This window comes from Carica papaya, chromosome 6 (genome assembly GCF_054855325.1).
Source record: "Carica papaya isolate Zhongbai chromosome 6, ASM5485532v1, whole genome shotgun sequence".
Lineage (NCBI taxonomy): Eukaryota > Viridiplantae > Streptophyta > Magnoliopsida > Brassicales > Caricaceae > Carica > Carica papaya.
The window spans coordinates 2,411,202-2,439,164 of NC_142314.1; the positions used below are offsets into that span (position 1 = coordinate 2,411,202).

Below are 27,963 nucleotides of genomic sequence, written 5' to 3' on the forward strand. Positions count from 1 at the left end.
CATTTACTTTTTAGTACCTAATGAGTTACAAAACCACCACTGTTAGACCACGGGTTGCAGTATTCCCCAGCTTTGTAATGTCAAAAACAAAGACAAGCCCGTGCATGGAGATGATCTTTTCTTTCATGTTTTTTGCTCATGTTTTAAGATTGATCTTAAAGTCTATCAGCGAGTTCACTACAAGAACAAAATTTTCTTGAGTTTTTTTTAAGAGTTTTACTTGTTTGATCCTGAATTTTCTGTTGGACAAAAGTATATATATTTCATAATTAAATGACACATGTTCATCCATTATAATATAATATTTTAACGAAAACACATGATTTAATTTCGTATTGAAAGAAATATACACCAACCATCCATCCGAAAATTTATTAGAATTTATATTGAAATATGAAAAACAAGTTCATATTCAAAAGCTCAAACACGTAAAAAAATTGCAATCTTCTAAAGAGAACACATGAGAGTATATTATTTAATTAAAATCTGCAATCTCTTATAGAGAAATATATATTAACCATCCAGCCGAAAATTTATTGGAGGTTACATTTAAATATAAAAAATGGGTTCATGTTCAAAATCTCAAATACACACAAATATAGGTTGAAGACCAAACAATAGGAGGTGAAACCATGTTTTGGTTTGTATGAAACTTCCCAGTATCTCATAAAAGAGCCTTGAATTTCCTTTTCTGGTTCTTCCTTCTGAAACTTGTGACAGGCTCACCATCTTTATCCTCTTGCTTTTCCCTTTGATCTGTAAAATTTTTCCCCAAATAGTTTGCCACCCCTCTGTAAACACAATCTTAAGACATTGACGGGGTCCTCATAAAAGAAATTTCTAAGATACATACATATATAAATCAAGAGATCCAAATGCCTGTAGGCTTCATCTTGTTCTTTCTGACCATCCATCTGCAGTGAAGATAAGATTAGATCACATTACAACTATTAAATCAATCTGAAGCAATTCTTACCTAGTTGGTTCTCATCTCTTTCAACTGAACTCATGTCCTAACCAACCAAAAACGAATCTTTAACGGTACAATATAGGATGTACAAGGGAGACAATGGAAACAATCATATAGAAACATACTAATGCCTCATCTAACACAATTTTAGAATATCAAAGTTTATTGAGGAAACAGATAACGTGCAAAAAAGGAAATTCAAACAAGTTACTTCACCTAACTCATTAAACTGAAATCAAAAGTTCTTTATCCTTGCTAAGAGATACCACTTCCTCGGTAATTTTAAATGTATTTTCACTTCTTGTTGCATCCATGATATTATAACTGAAGCTTCTAGGGCCCTCAAGCGATCTTGGTGTTTCTGGGACAAGCTCTGTTTGCTCCTTTATTTGATAATCTACTTCTTTATTTGATAACTGTTGGAAAGGTTCTTTAACATTCTCTAATGATAACTGCTGAACATGTGTTTTAGGAGCCATCCTTGCTTCAAAGTTTCAGCAACAAGGTTTTCTACCATATTTAATATCTTATGAGATTTCACAATTAGAAGAGAAAGGTTGCTAACTCTCTAAGAGAAAAGGTGCCATCAAAGTATCTTTTACTTTCAATCAACATATTCTGAAAATTTTTATTTTGAACTAAAAGTCCAAACCACAACTTTTAGAGTTTGGACAACCCAAGGCATCAAAAAGGTTTTACTTTGCTGCAAGAAATCCTAAATCATTTTCTTTTGCATCAAAGCACATTTATCTTTCAAATAATAAATATGACATGCTTTCAATTTCTAAAAAATTACTTTTCCAACTTGTATACTTTCCATATGGGACACCTGTAGATTTATTTTTAAAGCAAAAGATCAAGAAACTTACAACCCAAAAATTAATTACTTCCAGTTAAACGATAAAAGGACTTTTTTTTAGAGATAAAATTATCTAACACACTAATGAAATCTTACATTGCCCCAAAAAATTGAGGAATATTTGCTCAGGCACCAATAAACAAATTTATTTTGAAAAAATAAATAGACACTCAGTTCTAAAAAAAATTAATTGAAACCATTTACTTTTTGAATGTAGGACATTGAATGATATATGTTTGTGCCAAAAGATCATGAAATTCAAACCTTCAAACATATCTCATATATCTTACACAAACTGAATATAACAGTTATCACAATCCAGCATACAAGTTTTCTATCCATGGTTATCATATATTAGGAAAGTAAATTATAATATCATAAGAGATGTCTGTCACAATATCCTTTACTTTTCCGGCCACAAACAGAAACATATTTCTCTTGAATCAAAATTTCAACGCATATTTTTCAAAAATTGGAACTACATGAGGAGCTGGAGCAGATTTACATTGCTCCAAGAAATCGAAATTCATTTTCTCGTGCATCAGATCACATTTATCTTTAAATAATACATAAAAACCATTTTCGTGTTCGAAATTATAAATTGAGTCTGCTTGACTTTCAAAACCAGAACACTTTCAATGCAAGACATCATAAGAAAAATAATTTTTACATTAAAAAAAAAAATTATCTTCTAACAAAAACCAACAAGCTTTAAAAAACCGTAAATTATAAAAAAAAAAAATCTACTTGCAATCAAAACATCAAAGCATATTTCTTTTTATGTTCCAACCAACCGCGAGATTAAAGAAATTTAGCTTTTCCTCAAAAAATTGAGAAATTTTTGCTTAGACACCAAGCACATTTATTTCAATAGAATTAGTTAATACAGTATCAGTTTCAAAACATTGAATTGAAGCACTTTTACTGAAGAACAAAAACATATCTAGATTATCACTGTGGCTTCAAAATGAAGTCTGCAACCTTCCTCAAATAAAATGATAATTCCCATAACCGAGCATCAAATTTACTTCCAAACTGACACACCAAAACATATTTACTTTGGATCGAAATTTGAAGTCACATCTTTTTGAGTTGGTACAACTTGAGGGATCAAAACAGTTTCATTTTGACACAAAAAATCAAAAATCACATTCTTATACACCAAGGCACATTTCTTTTCTTTAAAAATAGATACAACACATTGTTTCAGCTTTCAAACAATTATTTGAGCCTCTCTTAGTGTTCCAACTGGTACACATTCCACATGAAACACCTACCGTAGTTATAGTAGCTCAACTAATTTTAAGAATATTAATTTTTGGAATAACTTACAGTGAACAAAGAAAAAAGATAATGGTATACCTAAGTAGAGACACAAACATAAGCTGCATATATCTTGAGCCTAAGAGGTAAAAGGCCTTTTGTTTCAAAACTTAAAAAATCATGACACTTTTACATGTCCATATCCTTTAATATAAAATGTAGAAGGCCCAAAAAAAAATTATGATAGAAACTGGTAGAATCAGTGGTCAAGATGACATCATTTTCTACCAAGTCTCAATTTCTTCATTGTGTCACTTAATATATAGAATGCAATAGAGAGAAACATAACACTCTTTCATGTAAAAGTAACACATAACTATGAAAGTTTGTGGTGATAAGATATGAAAGAAACAAAAAGCAAAAGTTCTTGCATAAACTGTTAGATACCATAACCAAACTCACACATCTTTGCCCATGGCTCTAAAAGATTAGGAGAACAAATCTCTAAAAGCAATAGTGTAAACATAATAACTTTTAATTTCAGATAATCAAACCTTTATGAGGAATCATGCCACCAAATTAGCTCTTACTTTCAATGCCAGATACAGAAACATGTTTTCATTAAATCAAAAGCTCAACGCACGTTTTTTTAGAATTAGAACTCGACTAGAGAAAATTTAAATTGCCCCAAGAAATAAAAAAAATTCTTATCCATCAAGGTAATTTATTTTAAGCATTAGACAAAACACACTTTTATACTCCAAAATAATAAATTGAGACTCTCTAACTTTCCAAACCTGAACAAGTTCCATACAGGACACCATAAGCAATTATTGTTAAAAAAACAACAAAGGAACTTTGAAACGACATACCAAAAAATATTAGCTTGCAACCAAAAAACATCCATACATACCTTTTTTTGAGTTCCAACTACCCTAGCGATAGGAGGAATTTTACTTCTTCCCAAGAAATTGAAAAACATTTGCCTTGATATCAAAGTACATTTATTTTGAAACAATAAACCAATGAACTCTCATCCGGGAAGCAATGAATTTAAGCAATTTTACTGAGGAATGAAAGCACATCAAGTTTATTAAATTGGCTTCAAAATAAAGAACGACGACCTTTCTCAAATAAAATGAATAGTTCCTATAACTGAGCATTCTTGTCTTTCATCCGTAGTAATAATAAATGATTGAGAAAGCTTACTGCCAACTCCATAAGAGAAAGGTTGCTACTCTCCGAGAGAAAGGGTGTCATCAAAGTTACTTTTACTTTCAACTGACATATTCTAAAAAATATTTACTTTGAACCAAAAGTCCAAACAATAACATTTAGAGTTCGAACAAACCGAGCCATCAAAGAAGTTTTACTTTGCTGCAGGAAGTCCAAAATCATTTTCTTCTGCACCAAGGCACATTTATCTTTTAAATAACAGATACAATACGCTTTCAATTTCTAAAAAATTACTTGAGATCCACTTACTTTTCCAACTGGTATACTTACCATATAGGACACCTGTAGATTTATTTTCAACACAAAAGATCAAGAAACTTTAAACGAATATACCAAAGAACAATTATTTCCACTAAAAAGATCAAGGGACAATATTTAAGAGTTAGAATTATCGAAGGGACTAGCGAAATCTTACATTGCCCCAAAAAGTCGAGAGATTGAATGAATTTTACTTCTCCCCCAAAAATTGCGAAGCTTTTATTTAGATACCGAGACACATTTATTTTCAAAGAATTAGTTAATACAGTGTCAGTTTCAAAACATCAAATTGAGTCACTTTTACCAAAAAACAAAACAGCATCAAGATTATCAATGTGGCTTCAAAGTAAAGCGTGGCAATCTTTCTCACATAAAATGACAATTCCCGTAAGCAGGATCAAATTTTTCCGTCCATTCTAAAAATAGATTGGGAAAGCATATTGTCATCACTAAGTGAAAGGTTGCCTAACTCTACATAAGAAAGTGCACCACCAAATTAAACTTTTACTTTCAAACCTACACACCGAAACATATTTACTTTGGATTGAAATTTCAGACCACATCTTTTTGAGTTGGTACAACTTAACGGATCAAAACACTTTCACTTTGCCACAAAAAATCAAGAATCACATTTTTATGCACCGAGGCACATTTTCTTTTCTAAAATATAGATGCAACACATTTTTCAGCATTTAAACAATTACTTGAGCCTCTCTTAGTGTTCCAACAGGTACACTTATCTTATAGAACACTTATCATAATTATGTTTCAACAAAAGTTTTAGAAACTTTAAGTTGATATATTAGAAAATATTTACTTCCAACTAAAAGATCAAGTCACATTTGTTTAAGAATTGGAACTATTCCGAGGGACCGAATTGCCCAAAAAAATTGAGGAACATTTGTCTAGGCACCGACAGGAACATTTATTTTTAAAAAATAAATAAGGACACCCTCAGTTTCAAACAAATTAATCGAGCTAGTTTACTTTCCGAACTTATATATTTCGACATAAGACATTTAAGAATATAAAATAAGTTTGTTTTGAAAGATCGAGAAACTTCTAACTTTCAAAATGATTATCCAAGCACCGCAATTTTGGAACTGAAAGCTTGTTGATAAGGAATTGAAGCTCTTATCCTTGGGTTCAAGAATCTCAATTAAAACATTCATTATGAATGCAAGGGCCACAGAAATAATGTTCTCTACCCAAAACACCCGACCATTTTTTATTCTTTACCAACTATCTTTCATAAATGAAGCTTCAAAACACATACTAACAACCTTTCTCAGATAAACTAAATCTGACAATTCCCATAATCAAGCACACAAGTCTTTCGTCAATGGTCATCACATACTAGGAAAGCAAATTGCAATGTCTAAGAGAGAGAGGGGCCATCATGATAGGTTTCATTTTTTCATAGTTGGTGCACCTGAGGGACTAGAGCAGATTTATATTTTCTCAAGAAAGAAACATTTTCTTATTCATCAAGGTGCATTTATTTTTAAAAAATTTATAAAACATGCTTACAATTTCTAAGTAATAAATTGTGGCTCTCTTACTTTCCGAACCAGAACACCATACACAATTATATTTTAACAAAAGAACCAAGAAACTTAAAATGTACCAAAAAATATTTATTTGCAGCAAGAAGATCCAGGATTATTTTTTTTAAGTTCAAACTACCGGATGGAAACAAGTAATTATACTTCCTCCAATGAAATTGAAAAGCTCTTTCTTAAAAACCGTCGCAAATATATTTTGAAACAATAAAAATTTCCTCTCACTTTCAATAAAATAAATTAAGGCACTTTTAGCGACGAACAAAAGCAAATCTAATTTCCTAATGTGGCTTTAATATGAAGAACAACAACCTTTCTCACATAAGATGAAATCCCGATAACTAAGCATCCATGTTTTATGTCCGCGTTAATTTTTCAACTCTATGAGAAAGTTTGTCAACTCTTCAAAAGAAAATGCATCAGCAAAGTAATATTTTCTTTCAAACTAATATATCGGGACATAATTACTTGTTTTCTTACCTTCCAAACCGGAACACTATAAAAATTATTTTTTAGCGAAAGACGCAAGAAACTAAAAACAATATGAAAACATATTTACTTGCAGTCAGAAGATCCAAGATCATTTTTTTTTAAGTTCAAACTACCGAATGAGCAAAAGAAATTCTACTTTTTCCAAAGGAATCGAAAAACTTTTCCTTAAACACGGACGGAAATTTATTTTGAAACAATAAATCAATTTCCTCTCGCTTTCAATAAATAAATGAACTTTTACCAACGAACAAAAGCAAATCTAGCTACCTGATGTGGCTTCAAAATGAAGAACGACAACCTTTCTCACATAAGATGCATATCCTAATAGCCAAGCATCAACATTTTATATTCGCGCTAATTTTTTAGCTCTAGGTGAGAAAGTTTGCCAACTCTTCAAGAGAAATGCATCATCAAAGTAACTTTTTCTTTTAAACTGATATATCAGAACATATTTACTTGTTTTCTTACCTTCCAAAGTGGGACACTATAAAAAATTATTGTTTAACGAAAGAAGCAACAAACTTAAAAAATACCAAAAGTCAGAAGACTCAGGCACATTTCTTTTAGGTTCAAACTACTGGACGAATACAAGAAATTCTACTTTCTCCAGAGAAATCCAAAAACTTTTCCTTAAACACGGAAGCAAATTTCTTTTGAAACAATAAATCAACTTCCTTTCACTTTCAATAAAATAAAAAAAGGCACTTTTACCGATGAACAAAAGCAAATCTAGTTACCCGATGTAACTTTAAAATAAAGAACGACAACTTTTCTCACATAAGATGAATATCCCGATAACCAAGCATCCATATTTTATGTTCGCGCTAATTTTTCAGCACTACGTGAGAAAATTTGCCAACTCTTTAAGAGAAAGTGCGTCATTAAAGTAACTTTTTCTTTCAAACTGATATATCGCAACATATTTACTTCTTTTCTTACCTTTCAAATCGGGACACCATAAAAAATTATTTTTTAAGGAAAGAAGGAAGAAACTTAAAAAGATACCAAAACATATTTACTTGCAGTCAGAAGATCCAGGCTCATTTCCTCTCACTTTCAATAAAATAAATTAAGTCACTTTTACCAAGGAACAACAATCTTTCTCACATACGATGAATATCCTGATAACCAAGCATCCATGTTTTATGTCCACATCAATTTTTCAGCTTTATGTGAGAAAATTTGTCAACTCTTTAAAAGAAAGTGCGTCATCAAAATAACTTTTTTCTTACAAACTGATATATCGAGATATATTTACTTCCTTACCTTTCAAAATGGGACACCATATAAAATTATTTTTTACAGAAAGAATCAAGAAACTTAAGAAGATGTCAAAACATATTTATTTGTAGTCAGAAGATCCATAAACATTTTTTTTTAAGTTCAAACTACCGGACGGACACAGAATTCTACTTTCACCAAAGAAATCGAAAAACTTTTCCTTACATGGAAGCAAATTTCTTTTGAAATAATAAACCAATTTCCTTTCACTTTCAATAAAATAAATAAAAGCACTTTTACCGATGAACAAAAGCAAATCTAGTTACCCGATGTAGCTTTAAAATGAAGAACGACAACCTTTCTCACATAAGATGAATATTCCGATAACCAAGCATCCATGTTTTATGTTCACACTAATTTTTCAGCTCAACGTGAGAAAATTTGTCAACTCTTCGAGAGAAAGTACGTCATTAAAGTAACTTTTTCTTTCAAACTGATATATCACGACATATTTACTTCTTTTCTTACCTTCCAAACCGGGACACCATAAAAAAATTATTTTTTAAGGAAAGGAGGAAGAAACTTAAAAAGATACAAAACATATTTACTTGCAGTCAGAAGATCCAGGCTCATTTCCTCTCACTTTCAATAAAATAAAGAAAAACACTTTTACCGATGAATAAAAGGAAATCTAGTTACCCGATGTAGCTTTAAAATGAAGAAGAACAACCTTTCTCACATAAGATGAATATCCTAATAACCAAGCATCCATGTTTTATATTCACACTAATTGTTTCAGCTTTACATAAGAAAATTTCTCGACTCTTCAAGAAAAAGTGTCATTAAAATAACTTTTTCTTTCAAATTGATACATCGCGACATATTTACTTCTTTTCTTACCTTTCAAACCGGGACACCATAAAAAATTATTTTTTAAGGAAAGAAAGAAGAAACTTAAAAAGATACCAAAACATATTTACTTGCAGTCAGAAGATCCAAGTTCATTTTCTCTCACTTTCAATAAAATAAATTAAGGCACTTTTACTGAGGAACAAAAGCAAATCTAGTTACTCAATGTGGCTTCTAAATGAAGAATGACAACCTTTCTGATATATCGGGATATATTTACTTCATTTCTTACCTTTTAAACTAGAACACCATAAAAAATATTTTTTAACCAAAGAATCAAGAAACTTAAAAAGATGTCAAAACATATATACTTGTAGTCAGAAGATCCATACACATTTTTTTTTAAATTCAAACTACCAAATGAACACAAAGAATTTTACTTTCTCCGAAAACATTTTCCTTAAACACGGAAGCAAATTTCTTTTGAAACAATAAATCAATTTCCTCTCGCTTTCAATAAATTAAAGTAAGACGCTTTTACCGATGAACAAAAGCAAATCTAGTTACCCGATGTAGCTTTAAAATGAAGAACGACAACCTTTCTCACATAAGATTAATATCCCGATAACCAAAGATCCATGTTTTATGTTCGCGCTAATTTTTCAGCACTACGTGAGAAAATTTGCCGATTCTTCAAGAGAAAGTGCATCATTAAAGTAACTTTTTCTATCAAACAAATATATCATGACATATTTACTTCTTTTCTTACCTTCCAAACCAGGACACCATAAAAAATTATTTTTTAAGGAAGAAACTTAAAAAGATACCAAAACATATTTACTTGATGTTGCTTCTAAATGAAGAATGACAACTTTTCTCATATACGATAAATATCCCAACAACCAAGCATCCATGTTTTATGTCTGCGCCAATTTTTCAGCTTTATGTAAGAAAGTTTGTCAACTCTTTAAGAGAAAGTGCGTCATCAAAGTAACTTTTTCTTACAAACTGATATATCGGAATATATTTACTTCCTTTCTTACCTTTCAAACCGGGACACCGTATAAAATTATTTTTGAAGGAAAGAATCAAGAAACTTAAAAAGATGCCAAAACATATTTACTTGCAGTCAGAAGATCCATGCACATTTTTTTTTAAGCTCAAACTATCGAATGAACACAAAAAATTCTACTTTCTCCGAAGAAATCAAAAAACTTTTCCTTAAACAAGGACGCAAATTTATTTTGAAACAATAAATCAATTTCCTCTCGCTTTCAATAAAATAAATTAAGGAATTTTTACCGACAAACAAAAGCAAATCTAGTTACTTGATGGCTTCAAAATGAAGAACAACTTTTCTCACATAAGATGAATATCCCGATAACCAAACATCAATGTTTTATATTCCAATAATTTTTCAGCTCTATGCGAGAAAGTCTGCCAACTCTTCAAGAGAAAGTGCATCATCAAAATAACTTTTTCTTTTAAACTGATATATCAGGACATATTTACTTATTTTCTTACCTTCCAAACTGGGACACCATAAAAAGTTATTTTTTAAGGAATGAAGCAAGAAACTTAAAACGATACCAAAACACATTTACTTGCAGTCAGAAGATCCAGACATTTTTTTTAAGTTCAAACTATCAGACAAACACAACGAATTCTACTTTCTCCTTAAACACGGGCGCAAATTTAGTTTGAAACAATAAATCAATTTTCTCTCACTATCAATTAAATAAATTAAGGCACTTTTACCAACGAACAAAAGCAAATCTTATTACCTAAAATGACTTCGAAATGAAGAACAACAACCTTTCTCACATAAGATCAATATTTTCTAAGGAAAGAAGCAAGAAACTTAAAACGATACCAAAACACATTTACTTGCAGTCAGAAGATCCAGACATTTTTTTTAAGTTCAAACTATCAGACGAACACAACGAATTCTACTTTCTCCTTAAACACGGGCGCAAATTTAGTTTGAAACAATAAATCAATTTTCTCTCACTATCAATTAAATAAATTAAAGCACTTTTACCAACGAACAAAAGCAAATCTTATTACCTGAAATGACTTCAAAATGAAGAACGACAACGTTTCTTACATAAGATGAATATGACTTCAAAATGAAGAACAACAACCTTTCTCATATAAGATGAATATCCTGATAACCAAGCATCCATGTTTTATGCTCACGCAAATTTATCAGTTCTATGTGAGAAAGTTTGCCAACCTTTAAAGTGCATCATCAAAGTATCTTTTTCTTTCAAACTAATATATCAAGACATATTTACTTGCTTTCTTACCTTACAAACAGGGACACCATAAAAAATCACTTTCTACCGAAAGAAGCAAGAAACTTAAAACAATACCAAAAAATATTTACTTGCAGTCAAAAGATTCAGCCACATTTTTTTTAGGTTAAAACCACGAGACGGATACAAGAAATTCTACTCTCCAGAGAAATCGAAAACCCTTTCCTTAAACAGGGACACAAATTTCTTTTGAAACAATGAATCAATTTCCTATTACTTTCGATAAAATAAACTACGGCACTTTTACGAGCGAACAAAAACAAATCTAGTTATCTGATGTGGTTTTAAAATGAAGAACAACAACTTTTCTTACATAAGATGAATATCCTGATAACCAAGCATTTACATTTTTTGTCCGCGATAATTTGTCAACTCTCCATGAGACAGGTTGCTGACTCCTCAAGAGAAAGTGTCATCACAATAACTTTTCTATCAAACCGATATATTGAGACATATTTACTTTGGATCAAAATGTCAAGCCATATTTTCCTAAAGTCGGAAGAATCTAAGGAGACCAAAGTAGTTCAATTTTGTCGAAATAAATCAAAAATTATTTTTCTTTGTGTTGAAGCTCTTTTATTTTTTGAGTAATAAATGAAATAAGAAAATTGCCTAAAGAAAAGGAAAAAAAAGATTTAGGCATTTTACCTTTTAGACCTAGATACTGAAAGATAGGACATAAAAGGACAATAAGTCTATTCAAAAATATCAAAACTCAAACTTTCAGAGTGATAATCCGAGGCAACTCTATTTTGGGATATAAAGCTTGTTAATATGGAATCGATTAAACCTGACAGACCCAAACAATTTCGTTAATGCACCGACATTAAATGAAGCCTTGAAACACGTATTGACAACCTTTCTCATATAAATTGAATTTGTCAGTTCCCATAACCGAGCACATATCTTTTCTATTTGTGGTTATCACATATTAGAAAGAAAATGGCCAAATCTACAAGAGAAAGGGTGTCATCAGGATAATCTTTGAACATCTTAACATAATTATATTTTAACTAAAACATAAAAAACATTACACCAAAAACTGAAAAATGATTATTTCAAGTCAAGTGATCAAGGAACATGTTGACACATCCACATTAATTTAGTTCATGGAAAGCGAGCCAGTTTCTCTTTAGTCTCATGACCAAAAGACCAAAGAACATTAATGTTAGACCATGATTAGCTTCCAACATGGGAACTATGTTTCTTTGTGCACTTTGGATGGAATTACTTTGCAGGGACTATGTAACCAAGCAGGATTAAGATTTCGGGGACATGGTTCCCACAAAATAGACACCCTTGAATGAGGCAACTCTCTCATGCCTCATTAAAACACCTTCTCTTACTACAATAAAAGTGTTAGAAAGGCCAAAAATGGTGAACTTCAGCTTTAAAAGGACAATAAAAAATCTAGGGCGACAAGGAACCCTTGAAGACTTCCTCTCTGAGATCTTACAAAAATGGATGGTTGAAAGGGAGTGAAACAAAAGAGGATCACTTGAAAACCAACATAAAAACATTTTCAGAACCAAAACTTTGTTGGCAAAGTTAATAAGAACCATCAATTTCTAAAAACCTGCCATATTTCGGGACGTTGTTTGCTGCCACTCGCAAATGATTGCTCAAATATGACAAAAAAGTATGAGAGAAAATAAGTGCATCGTATTACTTGACTCCAGCACTACGAGGTATATGTGCAGATAGATATTGCATACCTCTGGAACAAGCAAACTATACGCTGATTGAACGAAGACTATAATACTGCCAGGATATAGTCCCTGTAAATCAACGAGACAAGAAAAAAGATCAAGTTATATCGAAAGAAGTCCCATGAATGTCACACAACAAATTAACTAATATCGAAATGATAGTACAATAACAGATGACAGAACTGTGAACGACACGTGAAATGGAACAGAAACAGAGAGCAATGGGTCCCCATCAAAGACGATGACGAGTAGAGGAGTGGACTAATTTGATTCTTGTTGAAAAGCATTAGCTTCCTTACTGGTTATTTCCATTTCTATATTTATTAAAATTTAACTCGGGTGGAGCTAGTAAAAATTTATGAGAAACTCGGCTCGAACACATACGTCCACCGAGTTTAGAAAAAATAAACAAAAAAATGACTAGATAGAAACGAAATTTAAAAAATACATATATCTAAATTTCATACAAAACCGACTCTTCTGTAGACTCGAACCCATTTATAATTCTTGCTATGATTTTGCAATAGAAAATGTAAGAATTGACAAGGATCTTAGATCAGTATTGAAGCAACAGAAAAAATTTATAAGAAAATAAGCTTAAGTCAACAATAGGACAAATATGGAATAAAAATAACTGCCCCTATGAAACAACATGTAACAAGAAAGAGAATGACAATGAAAGGGGAACAAATCTGTTTCCGAGTAAAAAAATATTAAAAAAAAAATCGTTAACAGCTATTATTTATGATGATTTGTTCAGTAAAATTTAAACCCCAAGAACAGAAGAAATTTCATATGATATTTCTGGTGCAATCCCTTGATTAAGGATTGCAGGGAATACCATGAATTTTGTTGACATGAACAATCGTAAATAATTAACTTCTCAATGCAAGTTTAAGCAATAAATTACCATTTCAACATATACATCAAAACGGAGACAAAGGTGAGATAAATACTTTGTAACACTCAGCAAAAGTGAAAATACAACGATGAAGAATGTAGAAGGTTAAAATAACACTCACATGCCAGACTGACCTGATGGTCTGCGTATCCAGCAACTAGAAAAACTCTAATAAACATATGCAGCAAGAAGAAGTTACCAACATCACAATAAGGCTTTTTCGTCTTGCTTCGTAATTATCTTGCTTATCATAAATAACAACTTTTTGTGACCACAAATGTTGGCTTTGACAAAAACAAACCTTAGAAAATCAGAGGTTCCATTATACTAGTTCAAATTCGGAAATCAACATACATAAAAGAGGTGTTTTTAGTAATAAATAAGTTCTATTAATTCTATTAACTTAACCATTCAACAACAAGATTTCAAAGGAAAAACTAAAAGAAGAAAAGCATTTATGTCTAAGAGGTTGACTCACCACGGCAAAGGCAAGTAGTGACTTGAATGTTCCACACAGGTGGTAACTGCTACTGCTCGAAAATTCTCACAGTCCCTTGCACGCGTTGAACCGGGGAGACTTTCCAGGGGCTCTTTAGCCAAGCAAAACTAAGCATTCTGGATTCCTATATAATAAACATCTTCATATAATGCAGGCATTTCTTATAATGCACAAGTGGTGACTTGTATAATGCAGGAATTTCTTGCAACCTACCAGAACAAGTGCGTTTGGAACTCTTAAATTGTTGAACTTCAGCTTCGAAGGGATAACAAAAAAATATCAGGAGAGAAGAAGCCCGTTAGCATTTTCATTCTAATTCTTAAAAGTTGGACAAAGAAAAGAAGAAACAAAATGGAATTACCATAAAGCCAACAGAGGAACAATTTAGACTCAAGCAATGCAGCCAAAGTTAACAAGGACCAGCATATTCTTAAAAAACGACATATTAGCAGTCGTGTCTTTCTTTCCTGCGCAAATGAGTACTCAAAATGAAACAAACTTATGAGACAGAATAAGAATGCAGTGCTGTCAACACCAATAACTATAAGTGTAGCCAGATATTGGGTAGCTCTTGAATTAACAATCACCAACTTTAACTGTACGAAGGATATCATTTAGCTATGATATAGTCACTACAAATCAAACACACATAGAAAAGGATCAAGTTATAGTGAAAGAACTTTTAAATGCGTCACACAGTATATTCTTTAAAAAAAAAAAAAAAAAGAGTGTCAGCACAGTATAAATAAGCATTTACTAAGAAGCAGAATACTAACTCCTGATTTTGCAACAGAAAAAGTACGAATTAACAAGTACATTAGGCCATCATTTGAAGCACGATAGAAATTACGAACAACATTTTTTTGTTATCTCAAAAAAAAAGAAATTGCAATCAACAGAAGCTTAAGTAAACAAAAAGACAAATAGAACAAAGACAGCTACTTCTCCAAGGAAAAAAGGGGAGGTAATGGCGAAGATGAAAAGAATAAGACTATTTGTGGGTCAAATCAAAATCACTACAACCAACATTTATGAAGATCTATTTATCAACAAAAAACCCCTAGTCAAGCACAATATTTGTAGGATATTCATGGATTAATCCCTTTATTAAGAGCTAACTTGATTATTATGAACTCCATGGAAAATGGACCATGCTAAGTGACTTACTTTTCAAGACGAAAATCCACCAAAATGGAAGTTCAAGCAATAAACTTCTGTTTCAACAATACACAAAGTGCATATACAAATACAAGATAACAACCCTATAAAACTCAGTAAGAGCAAAAACATCATTCTAAAGAAAGTACATGGCATAAAATGATACTCACATGCCACACATCCGCACAGCTGCACTGCTCACCTGCATCACCAGCAACAGGAAGAAACCTTATTTGTTCCTTTCAATAACACGTCTCTAGCAAACAACTGCAAAGGGAAGCCCAATTACCTCATCTACTATTTTCTGCTGTTAAATTAAATAAAGTAGGGTTCAAAAACCTTCAACTTGTACGTCTCACTTAGGAAGGTTTGATCCTTGTTCCAATTTAGTGCACCACGGAAAAGCGGGAAACATGAGTTTATACGGATATCTATACCTTTTTAACTATCTTGCATATTATAAACATTAATTTTGTATAACTACAAATATTTCTTACTGAAAATATTTCTTAAACAAAATAGTGGCAAGAGAAATGTTCTTCAAAGAGAATACAGGGGTAACAAAATACTCACGTTCCACGTAACGCATATTGTTTGTGTAGCTAGCAACTGGAAGAAACTCTATTTTTTCCATTAAAACAAGTCTCTAGTAAATACTTACAGCAAAGAAAAGTTAGCAACATAATGTTCATGCTGTTAGGCCTAGCTTTGTACTTATTAATTTCTTTTAACCACAGATATTGCTTAAACCAAAAAAAAAAATCTTACAAGATTTGTAGTTTGGTTAGATTATTATACTTTGGGGTTCAATATACTTCAAAGGTTTAGTTCTTTCAAATAGTTTTTCTTGGTAAATTTATGAACTACATTAGAACAATGATTAGAATTAAGACAAATTCAGCATATAGTTATTCTCCAAGTATTTAAAGTAAAATATTCTACCCTCTATCTTAATCCTTGAATTGCTGCTAGAAAAAGATTTTAAACAAATAACTTGGATAAGTAAAACGTGTAAGTCTAAGAGATCGACTCACACTGTTGAAGTTTGGTGCAAAGTTGTATGTTCCAAGTGGTGATAACTCAACCACACTCTTCGTTGTAGCCCGGACATACATATACTGTAGCTCAACCAATTTCAAGAATTAGAATTTTTGGTATAACCTACCAGTGAACCAAGAAAAAAAGATAACGGCATACCTATGTAGATACACAAACGTAAGCTGCATATACTTTGAGCCTAAGAGGCAAAAGGCACTTTTATTTCGAAACTTAGATGATCGTGACACTTTTACTTGCTCATATCATTAAACATAAAATTCTAGAAGGGCCAAAAAAAATTTCTGATAGAAACATGTGGAATCAGTGACCAAGATGACATCATTTTCCACCAAGTCTCAATGCCTTCATTGTGTCACTTAATATATAGGATGCAATAGAGAGAAGAAAAACAATCTTTCTCGTAAAAGTAACACATACTAGTTTGTAGTTTGTGGTGATAAGATATGAAAGAAACAAACAGCAAAAGTTCTCACATACACTGTCCAAACCTACACATCTTTAGCCCGTGGCCTAATGGATTAGGAGAGTGGACATCCAAATCTCCAAAAGCAATAGTGTAAACATAATAACTTTCACTTTCAGATTGTCAAACCTTTAAGAGGAATTATGCCACCAAATTAGCTCCTAATTCCAAAACCACATACAGAAACATGTTTTCGTTGAATCAAAAGCTCAAAGCACATCCTTTTAGAATTAGGACTCGAACGGAGAAGATTTAAATTGCCTCAAAAAAATCAAAAAAGAAATTCTTATCCGTCAAGATAATTTATTTTAAGTATTAGACAAAACACACTTTTATGCTCCAAAATAATAAATCGAGACTCTCTTACTTTCCAAACCTGGACACATTCCATATGGGACACCATGAGCAATTATTGCTAAACAAAAACAACAAGGAAACTCTGAAACAACATACCCAAAAATAGTTAATTGCAACCAAAATACATCCATGCATATTTTTTTTCTGAGTTCCAACTACCCTGGCAATCGGAGGAACTTTACTTTTTTCCAAGAAATTTAAAAACCATTACCTAGACATCAAAGTACATTTATTTTGAAACAATAAACCAATACACTCTCATTTGCAAAACAGTGAATTTAGGCACTTTTACTAAGGAACGAAAACATATCGAGTTTATTAAATTGGCTTCAAAATCAAGAACGGCAACCTATCTCAAATAAAATGAAAAATTCTTATAACTAAACATTCATGTCTTTTGTCTGTAGTAGTAAATGACTGAGAAAGCATCCTGCAAGCTCTATAAGAGAAAGGTCGCCAACTCTCCAAGAGAATGGGTGTCATCAAATTAACTTTTACTTTCAACCAACATATTCTGAAAAATATTTACTTTGAATCAAAAGTCCAAACCACAACTTTTAGAGTTCAGCCAACCCAAGGCATCAAAAAGTTTTACCTTGCTGCAGGAAATCCAAAATAATTTTATTTTACACCAAGGCACATTTATCTTTTAAATATTAGATACAACACGCTTTCAATCTCTAAAAAATTACTTGAGACCCACTTGCTTTTCCAACTGGTATACTTTTCATATGGGACACCTATAGATTTATCTTTAAAACAAAAAATTGAGAAACTTTAAACCAACATGCCAAAGAACAATTACTTCCGGTTAAAAGAAGGCACATTTTTTTCAAGATAGAACTATCTAAGGGACCGGCAAAATCTTACATTGCTCCAAAAAATTGAGGAACATTTGCTCAGGCACCAACAAACAAATTTGTTTGAAAAAATAAGTAAACACACTCGCTTTCAAAAAAATTAATCGAGGCCTTTTACTTTCTGAATATGGGACATCGAATGATACACTTTCGTGCCAAAAGATTACGAAATTAAAACCTTCAAAACATATCTCATATATCTTACATAAACTGAACATGACAATTCCCACAATCGAGCATACAAGTTTCATCATATATTAGGAAAGCAAATTACCATATCAGAAGTGGGGTCATCACAATGTCTTCAACTTTTACAGCCACACAGAAACACATTTCTCTTGAATCAAAAGCTCAACGCTTGTCTTTCCAAAAATTGGAACAACACGAGGGGCCAGAGCAGATTTACATTGCCCCAAGAAATCAAAATCCATTTCTCGTGCATCAAGTCACATTTATCTTTAAATGATACATAAAAACCATTTTTAGGTTCGAAACTATAAATTGAGTCTCTTTTACTCCTCAAACCAGGACACTTTTAATGCAGGACACCATAAGAAAACTATTTTTTATATTTAAAAAAAAAAAAAACTTTTGTTTAGCAAAAACAAAAAAGCAATAAAACCACACACCAAAAGAATATTAACTAGCAAACAAAACGTCAAAGCATATTTATTTTTATGTCCACTAATTGAGAAATCAAAGGAATTTTACTTTTTCCCAAAAAAATGTGAAGCTTTTGCTTAGATACCAAGGCGCATTTATTTCCAAAGAATTAGTCAATGTAGTATCAGTTTCAAAACATCAAATTGAGGCACTTTTACCGAGGAACAGAACTGCATCAAGATTATCAATGTGGCTTCAAGATGAAGGGCGAAAAGCTTCCTCACATAACAATTCCCATAACCGAGCATCAAATGTTTTCCTCCATTCTAAAAGTAGATTGGGAAAGCATATTGTCATCACTAAGTGAAAGGTTGTCTAACTCTCCATGAGAAAGTATGCCACCAAAGAAACTTTCACTTTCAGACCGACACACCAAAACATATTTACTTTGGATCAAAATTTCAGGCCACATCTTTTTGAGTTGGTACAACTTTAGGGATCAAAGCATTTTCATTTTGCCACAAAAAATTGAGAATCACATTCTTATGCACCAAGTAACGTTTCCTTTTCTAAAAAATAGATACAACAGATTTTTCAGTTTTTCAACAATTAATTGAGCCTCTCTTAGTGTTCCAACCGGTACACTTTCCATATGAAACACCTATTGTAACTATGTTTCCGCAAAAAATTAAAAAACTTTAAGTTGATATATCAGAAAATATTTACTTGCAGCTAAAGATCAAAACACATTTTTTAAAGAATTGGAATATTCCAAGGTACCGGATTGCCCAAAAAAATTGAGGAAAATTTGCTTAAGTACCGACAGGAACATTTATTTTTAAAAACAAATAAAGACACCCTCAGTTTCAAAAAAAATTAATCGAGCTATTTTACTTTCCGAACTTACATATTTCAACATGAGACATTTAAAGAAATAAAATAAATTTGTTTTGAAAGATCGAGAAACTTCTAACTTTCAAAATGATTATCCAAGCACCGCGATTTTGGGACTGAAAGCTTGTTAATATGGAATTGAAGCTCTTATACTTGGGTCCGAGAATCTCAATTAAAACATTCATTATGAATGCAAGGGCCACATAAATAATGTTCTCTACCCAAGACACCTGGCCATTTTTTATTCTTTACCAACTATCTTTCATAAATGAAGCTTCAAAACACATATCAACAACCTTTCTTGAATAAACTAAATTTGACAGTTCCCATAACCGAGCACACAAGTCTTTCATCCATGGTCATCACATACTAGGAAAGCAAATTGCAATGTCTAAGAGAGAGAGAGGCATCACGATAGCTTTCACTTCCAAAGCAACAAACATAAACATATGTACTGGGAATCAAATGTTCAAGACTCATTTTTTCATAGTTGGTGCTACCTAAGGGACTAGAGCAGGTTTATATTTTCTCAAGAAAGAAACATTTTCTTATTCATCAAGACACATTTATTTTTAAAAAATTTACAAAACATGCTTTCAGTTTATAAATAATAAATTGAGACTCTCTTATTTTCCGAACCAGGACACCAAACACAATTATTTTCTAACAAAAGAAGCAAGAAACTTAAAATGTACCAAAAAATATTTATTTGCAATCAGAAGATCCAGGATCATTTTTTTTAAATTCAAACTACCGCACGGACATAAGGAATTCTACTTCCCCAGAAGAAATCGAAAAGCTCTTTCCTGAAAACCGACGCAAATTTATTTTGAAACAATAAATCAATTTTTTCTCATTTTCAATAAAATAAATTATGGCACTTTTACCAACAAACAAAATCAAATCTAGTTACCTGAGGTGGCTTCAAAATGAAGAGCGATAACCTTTCTCACATAAGATGAATATCTCGATAACCAAGCATCCATGTTTTATGTCCGCGCTAATTTTTCAGCTCTATGTTAGAAAGCTTGACAACTCTTCAAGAGAAAGTGCATCATCAAAGTAATTTTTTCTTTCAAACTAATATATCGGGACATATTTACTTGCTTTCTTACCTTCCAAATCATTATTTTTTAGCGAAAGAAAGCAAGAAACTTAAAATGATACTAAAAAATATTTATTTGCAGTCAAAAGATCGAGCCACATTTTTTTTAAGTTCCAACTACCGGACAGATACAATAAATTCTATTTTCTCCAGAGACTTTTCCTTAAACACGGACACAAATTTCTTTTGAAACAATAAATCAATTTCCTCTCACTTTCAATAAAATAAATTAAGACACTTTTACCAAGGAACAAAAGCAAATCTAGTTACCCGATGTGGCTTCAAAATGAAGAACAGCAATCTTTCTCACATCAGATGAAAATCCTAATAACCAAGCATCCATATTTTATGTCCACACTGATTTGTCAGCTCTATATGAGAAAGTTTATCGGCTCTTCAAGAGAAAGTGCGTCGTGAAAGTAACTTTTTGTTACAAACTGATATATCAGGACATGTTTACTTCCTTTCTTACCTTCCAAATCGAGACACCACAAAAAATTATTTTTTAAGGAAGAAATCAAGAAATTTAAATAGATATCAAAACACATTTACTTGCAGTCAGAAGATCCAGGCACATTTTTTTTTAAGTTCAAAGTACGGAACGGACACAAGGAATTCTACTTTCCCCAAAGAAATCGAAAAAATTTTCCTTAAACACGAACGTAAATTTATTTTGAAACAACTAATTAATTTCCTCTCACTTTAAATAAAATAATTAAGGCACTTTTAACAAAGATTAAAAGCAAATCTAGTTACTAGATGTGAATTCAAAATGAAGAACGAAAACCTTTCTCACATAAGATAAATATTCTGATAACCAAGCATCCATGTTTTATGTCCGCGCCAATTTTTCAATTCTATGTGAGAAAGTTTGTCATCTCTTCAAGAGAAAATGCGTCATCAAATTAACTTTTTCTTTCAAACTGATATATCAGGACATATTTACTTACTTTCTTACCTTCCAAACTGGGACACCATAAAAAATTATTTTTTAACAAAAGAAGCAAAAACGTAAAAATATTTACTTGCAACCAGAAGATCCAACCAATTTTTTTTAAGGTTCAAACTAATGGACGAACACAAAGAATTCTACTACCTCCGAAGAAATCGACAAGCTCTTTCTTAAAAACCACGCAAATTTATTTTGAAACAATAAATCAATTTCCTCTCACTTTCAATAAAATAAATTTAAAGCACTTTAACTGACAAACAAAAGAAAAATTAGTTTCCTGATGTAGCTTTAAAATGAAGAACAACAACCTTTCTCACATAAGATGAATATCCCGAAAATCAAGTATCCCTGTTTTATGTTCGCGCTGATTTGTCAGCTCTATGTGAGAAAGTTTGTCAACTCTTCAAGAGAAAGTGCATCATTAAGGTAACTTTTTCTTTTACACTGATATATAGAGACATATTTACTTCTTTCTAACCTTTCAAACCTGAACACCATAAAAAATTATTTTTGAATGAAAAAAGTAAGAAACTTAAAAAGATACCAAAACATATTTACTTGCAGTCAGAAGATCAAGGTACATTTTTTTTTTAAATTCAACCCACTAGACAAACACAAGTAATTATACTTTTTCCAAAGAAATCGAGAAACTTTTGCTTAAACACGGACACAAATTTAATTTGAAACAACAAATCAATTTCCACTCGCTTTCAATAAAATATATTAAGGCACTTTTACCGACGAATAAAAGCAAATCTAGTTACCTGATGTAACTTCAAAACGAAAAAAGACAATCTTTCTCACATAAGATGAATATCCTGATAGCCAAGCATCCATGTTTTATGTCCGTGCTAATTTGTCAGCTCTATGTGAGAAAGTTTACCAACTCTTCAAGAGAAAGTGTGTTATCAAAGTAACTTTTTCTTTCAAAAAATATTTACTGAACACCATAAAACGATACTAGGAAGAAATTTAAAACAATGCCAAAAAATATTTACTTGTAGTCAGAAGATCCAAACACATTTTTTTTAAGTTCAAGCTACTATACGGACACAAGAAATTCTACTTTCTCAGAAGAAATCGAAAAAGTTTTCCTTACACATGAACGCAAATTTATTTTGAAACAATAAATTAAATTTCTCTCATTTTCAATAAAATAAATTAAGGCAATTTTACCAATGAACCAAAGCAAATCTAGTTACCTGATGTGGCTCCAAAATGAACAACGACAACCTTTCTCACATAAGATGAATATCCTTATAACCAAGCATTCATGTTTTATGTCCGCGCTAATTTTTCAGCTATATGTGAGAAAGTTTGTCAACTCTTCAAGAGAAAGTACGTCATCAAAGTAACTTTTTTCTTTCAAACTGATATATCGGGACATATTTACTTACTTTCTTTCCTTTGAAACCAGGACACCATAAAAAATTATTTTTTAACAAAAGAAACAAGAAACTTAAAATGATACCAAAAAATATTTACTTTAAGTTAGAAGATCCAACCACCTTTTTTTAGGTTCAAACTAAAGGACAGACAAAAGAAATTGTACTTTCTCGGGAGAAATTGAAAAACTTTTCTATAAACACGAACACAAATTTCTTTTGAAACAATAAATCAATTTTTTCTCACTTTCAATAAAATAAATTAAGGCACTTTTACCGACAAATAAAAGCAAATCTAGTTACTTGATGTGGCTTCAAAATGAAGAACAACAACCTCTCTCACATAATATGAATATCTCGATAACCAAACATCAATGTTTATATCTGCGCTAATTTGTCAGCTATTTGTGAGAAAGTTTGTCAACTCTTCAAGAAAAAGTGCGTCATCAAAATAACTTTTTCTTTCAAAAAATATTTACCGAACAACCACTGTAAAACAATACAAAGAAGAAACTTAAAACAATATCAAAAAATATTTACTTGCAGTCAAAAGATCCAGCCACATTTTTTTTAAGTTCAAGCTACAGAACGAAAACAAGAAATTCTATTTTCTCCGAAGAAATCGAAAAACTTTTCCTTAAGCACAGACACAAATTTATTTTTAAACAACAAATCAATTTCCTCTCATTTTCAATAAAATAAATTAAAATACTTTCACCGATGAACAAAAGCAATTATATTTTATGTGGCTTCAAATGAAAAACAACAACCGTGATTAGCTTCCAACATGGGAACTATGTTTCTTTGTGCACTTTGGATGGAATGACTTTACAGGGACTATGTAACCAGGCAGAATTAAGATTTTGGGGACATGGTTCCCACAAAATAGACACCCTTGAATGAGGCAACTCTTTCATGCATCCTTAAAACACCTTTCTCTTACTAGAATAAAAGTGTTAGAAAGGCCAAAAATGGTGACCTTCAGCTTTAACCGGAGGACAATAAAAAATCTAGGGCGACAAGGAACCCTTGAAGACTTCCTCTCTGGGATCTTAAAAAATGGATGGTTGAAAGGGAGTGAAACAAGAGAGGATCACTTGAAAACCAACATAAAAACATTTCCAGCACCAAAAATTTGTTGGCAAAGTTAATGCGAACCATCAATTTCTAAAAACCTGTCATATCTCGGGATGTTGTTTGCTGCCGCTCACAAATGATTGCTCAAATTCTAAACAAAAAGTATGAGAGCAAAGAAGTATATCGTAGTATTTGATTCCAGCATTACGAGATATACATGCAGCTAGATATTGCATACCTCTGGAACAAGTAAACTATATGCTGATTGAACAAAGACTATAATATAATACTGCCAGGATATAGTCCCTGTAAATCAAAGAGACGAAAAAATGATCAAGTTATATCGATAGAAGTCCCATGAATGTCACACAACAAATTAACTAATATCGAAACGATAGTACAATAACAAATGACAGAACTGTGAACGACGCGTGAAATGGAACAGAAACAGAGAACAATGGGTCCATCAAAGACGATGACGAGTAGAGGAGTGGACTAATTTGATTCTTGTTGAAAATCATTAGCTTCTTTACTGGTTATTTCCATTCCAATATTTATTAAAATTTAACTCTAGTGGAGCTAGTAAAAATTTATGAGAAACTTGGCTCGAACACATAAGTCCACCGAGTTTACAAAAAATAAACAAAAAAATAACTAGACGGACATGAAATTTAAAAAATACATATATCTAAATTTCATACAAAACCGACTCTTCTATAGACTCGAACCCATTTATAATCTTTGCTATGATTTCGTAATAAAAAATGTAAGAATTGACAAGGATCTTAGATCACTATTGAAGCAACAGAAAAAATACAGGAAAATAAGCTTAAGTCAACAATAAGACAAATATGGAATAAAAATAGCTGCACCTATGAAAAAATATGTAACAAGAAAGAGAATGACAACAAAAGGGGAACAAATCTGTTTCTGGGTAAAAAAATATAAAAGGAATCGTTAACAGCTATTATTTATGATGATTTGTTCAGTAAAATTTAACCCCAAGAACAGAAGAAATTCCGTAGGATATTTATGGTGAAATTCCTTGATTAAGGATTGCAAGGAATACCATGAATTTTTTAAATTGCAAGTGATAAAGAGGATAAGGTGAAGGATATTTATGACAAGGTGCGGGAGGGGTGAGTCTGGAACGTGAAAGTGATAAGAAATTTACAGGACTGGGAAATCAATGAGCAGCAATCTGTTATGGTGCTTAGACCGCAAAAAATTAAGAGATGACAGAGATAAGAGGGTGTGGAAACCTGATGAGAAGGGGGGTTTTTCTGTAAAATCATTGTACAAGGTCCTGTGCAAGAATGACAGCAGCAGTAAAAGCAACATTGCACCCTTTAAGCGGATTTGGAAGACTAGAGCTCCTCCTAGATTGGCATTTTTTACTTGGGAAGCTGCAAAAGAATGCATTTTGACTATTGATATGCTTAAAACAAGAGGAAACTCCATGGCTAACAGATGCTATCTTTGCAAATCTGATGACGAAACATGTAACCATTTATTATTAAGGTGCCTGAAGACTTATAGCATCTGGATTTCTGTCTTGGGGGCTGCTGGGGCTGAATTGGATTATGGCAGAAAATAGGAGCAGTGAACTGTGGATGCGCGCGGGCTTTTGTAAAAAGAAAAGGCATTTATTCCGTATTCCACTAACTATTTTTTGAGTTGTGTGGAAGGAAAGAAATGCAAGAGCTTTTGAGGACACTTAGACTAACTTTACACATGTTAGAGATAGATGGATACACTTTTGACTCTATTTTGTTAGGTCATGACATTAGATATTGGGAGGATCTTGGGATTGTCATGTACTAATTGATTGACTTGTAACTACCTTTCCTAGGTAGGTGGTACTCCCTTGGTACCTATGTGCATAATAATATTTCTCTTTTCTTTCAGAAAAAGATTACAATTTCAACATATACATCAAAACCGAGACCTATGGGAGCTGAATACTTTATAACACTCAGCAAAAGTGAAAACACAACGACGAAGAAAGTAGAAGGGGAAAATAACACTCACGTGCCAGATAGACATGATGGTCTGTGTATCCAGCAACTAGAAAACACCTGGTCTCATCTCGTACATAACAATTCTAATAAACATCTGCAGCAAGAAAAAGTTAGCAACATCACAATTAAGATCTTATGTCTTGCTTCATAATTACTCTTGCTTATCATAAATAACAACTTTTTGTGACCACAAATATTTTCTTAGACAAAAACAAATCTTAGAAAATCTGAAGCTCTATTATACTGCTTTAAACTTGGAACAAGATGAAAACTTTCCAGGGACTCTTTATCATCCAGACATAACACTCAACATAAACCCATAAGAGAAAATAATACATACCTCTTATAACTTTTACCTAGCTTGTTCTGGTCTTTTCTTCCGTCTCCTTTGACAGATTAGAACCCAGAAGAAGCTGGGGAAAACCCTGAATCCCCACAACATAGAAGACCCGGAAGAAGAAAGAGCCCCATTTTCTGCACTCTTCTTCCACAGAAACGCCCACAGGGCCCCCTTTCTCGGTTTTTCCTTCCGCTTAGCGAGGATGAAGACCCTCTCACTCTCACTATTTCACTCATCAAAAAACCCCAAAGCCGACGCCTTAAATCCCCACAACAGATAATACTTAGAACAAGAAGGGCCCCTTTTTTTCTGCACTTTCCTTCAGTAGAAAGACCCACAATAACCCACTTTCTGCGTCTTTCCTTCCGCTCGAGAGGACAAAGACCCCATCAATCTTCGGCGCTCTCATTATTTCCCTCATCAAGAAACCCCAAAGGCCGACGCCCTAAATCCCCACAACAGATAATACTTAGAACAAGAAGAGCCCCTTTTTTTCTGCACTTTCCTTCAGTAGAAAGATCCACAATAACCCACTTTCTGCGTCTTTCCTTCCGCTCAGAGAGGACAAAGACCCCATCAACCTTCGGTGCTCGCATTATTTCCCTCATCAAGAAACCCCAAAGGCCGACGCCCTAAATGCCCACAACAGATAATACTTAGAACAAGAAGAACCCCTTTTCTGCACTTTTCTTGCAGAGAAACACCCACAATAACCCACCTTCCTGCGTCTTTCCTTCCGCTCAGAGAGGACCAAGAAACCCTAGAACTTGTTCAAGACCGACGAAGAAAAAAAGCAAGAATCTCTCGATTTTTCCTCTAATCCGCTTCCTGGAGTCCCTCTTCCCTTCTCGGCCGAAGCTCTCGACTTCTGGCCGCTATGTACACAACCGCACTCCAATAAATGTTCCCCTATTCTCAGACCCTTCATCTGGCTCCATTCCGTAAACCTATCTTCCTTGTCGCTTCTTTCGAGCTCGCCTCTTCAGGCGTCGTCGGCTCTTCTCTCCACTGCTTACTCTTTCTCTTGCAACACCAAAACGGAGAATAGTTTGTCTCCATTTGTCTCTCGTCAGAAAACCATAAGAAAGCTCCTTGGAACGTTTTGAAATTTCAAAAAACGGGTTGCGGTTTGCAATCTTGGAATCTATAACCCAACCGACATCGTTTTATATTTTTCTTTTTTTTTTTGTTTCCAAAAGATGTCCTCGTGCTAAAGAAGATCCATAACCAAACCGACATCGTTTTATATTTTTCTTTTTTTCCAAAAAATGTTATCGTGCCAAGAGGATTCATAACCAAACCGACATCGTTTTCTATTTTTCTTTTTTTTTTTTTCCAAAAGATGTTGTCGTGCTAAGAAGATTCATAACCAAACCGACATCGTTTTATATTTTTCTTTTTTTTCCAAAAGATATTCTCGTGCTACGAAGATTCATAACCAAACCGACATCGTTTTACATATTAAAGCGTGATCAATACGTCAAACGAAATAAGAAAGAAATAGAGCAAATTTTTGTGAATATTTTTAATAATTTCACACATAATTTTAGCT

The 27,963-nt window shown here is 32.5% G+C and overlaps 1 long non-coding RNA gene across 4 annotated transcripts; it reads right to left on the reverse strand.

The window, feature by feature from the left end:
- Positions 1-471: 471 nt before the first annotated feature.
- On the reverse strand, positions 472-27,890 carry LOC110810056 (uncharacterized). Of its 4 annotated transcripts, XR_015821314.1 has the most exons (9): positions 26,412-27,889; positions 26,082-26,165; positions 16,493-24,356; positions 15,466-16,413; positions 14,499-14,604; positions 14,351-14,392; positions 14,117-14,261; positions 1,187-12,806; positions 472-914 (listed from the first exon to the last, which is right to left on the reverse strand). It is a non-coding gene; the product is annotated as an uncharacterized LOC110810056 (long non-coding RNA). The 4 variants fall into 4 exon arrangements; XR_015821311.1 differs by having other exon boundaries at positions 472-12,806; positions 26,412-27,890; XR_015821313.1 differs by lacking the exon at positions 16,493-24,356 and having other exon boundaries at positions 472-12,806; positions 15,466-15,562; positions 16,330-16,413; positions 26,412-27,864.
- Positions 27,891-27,963: the final 73 nt, after the last annotated feature.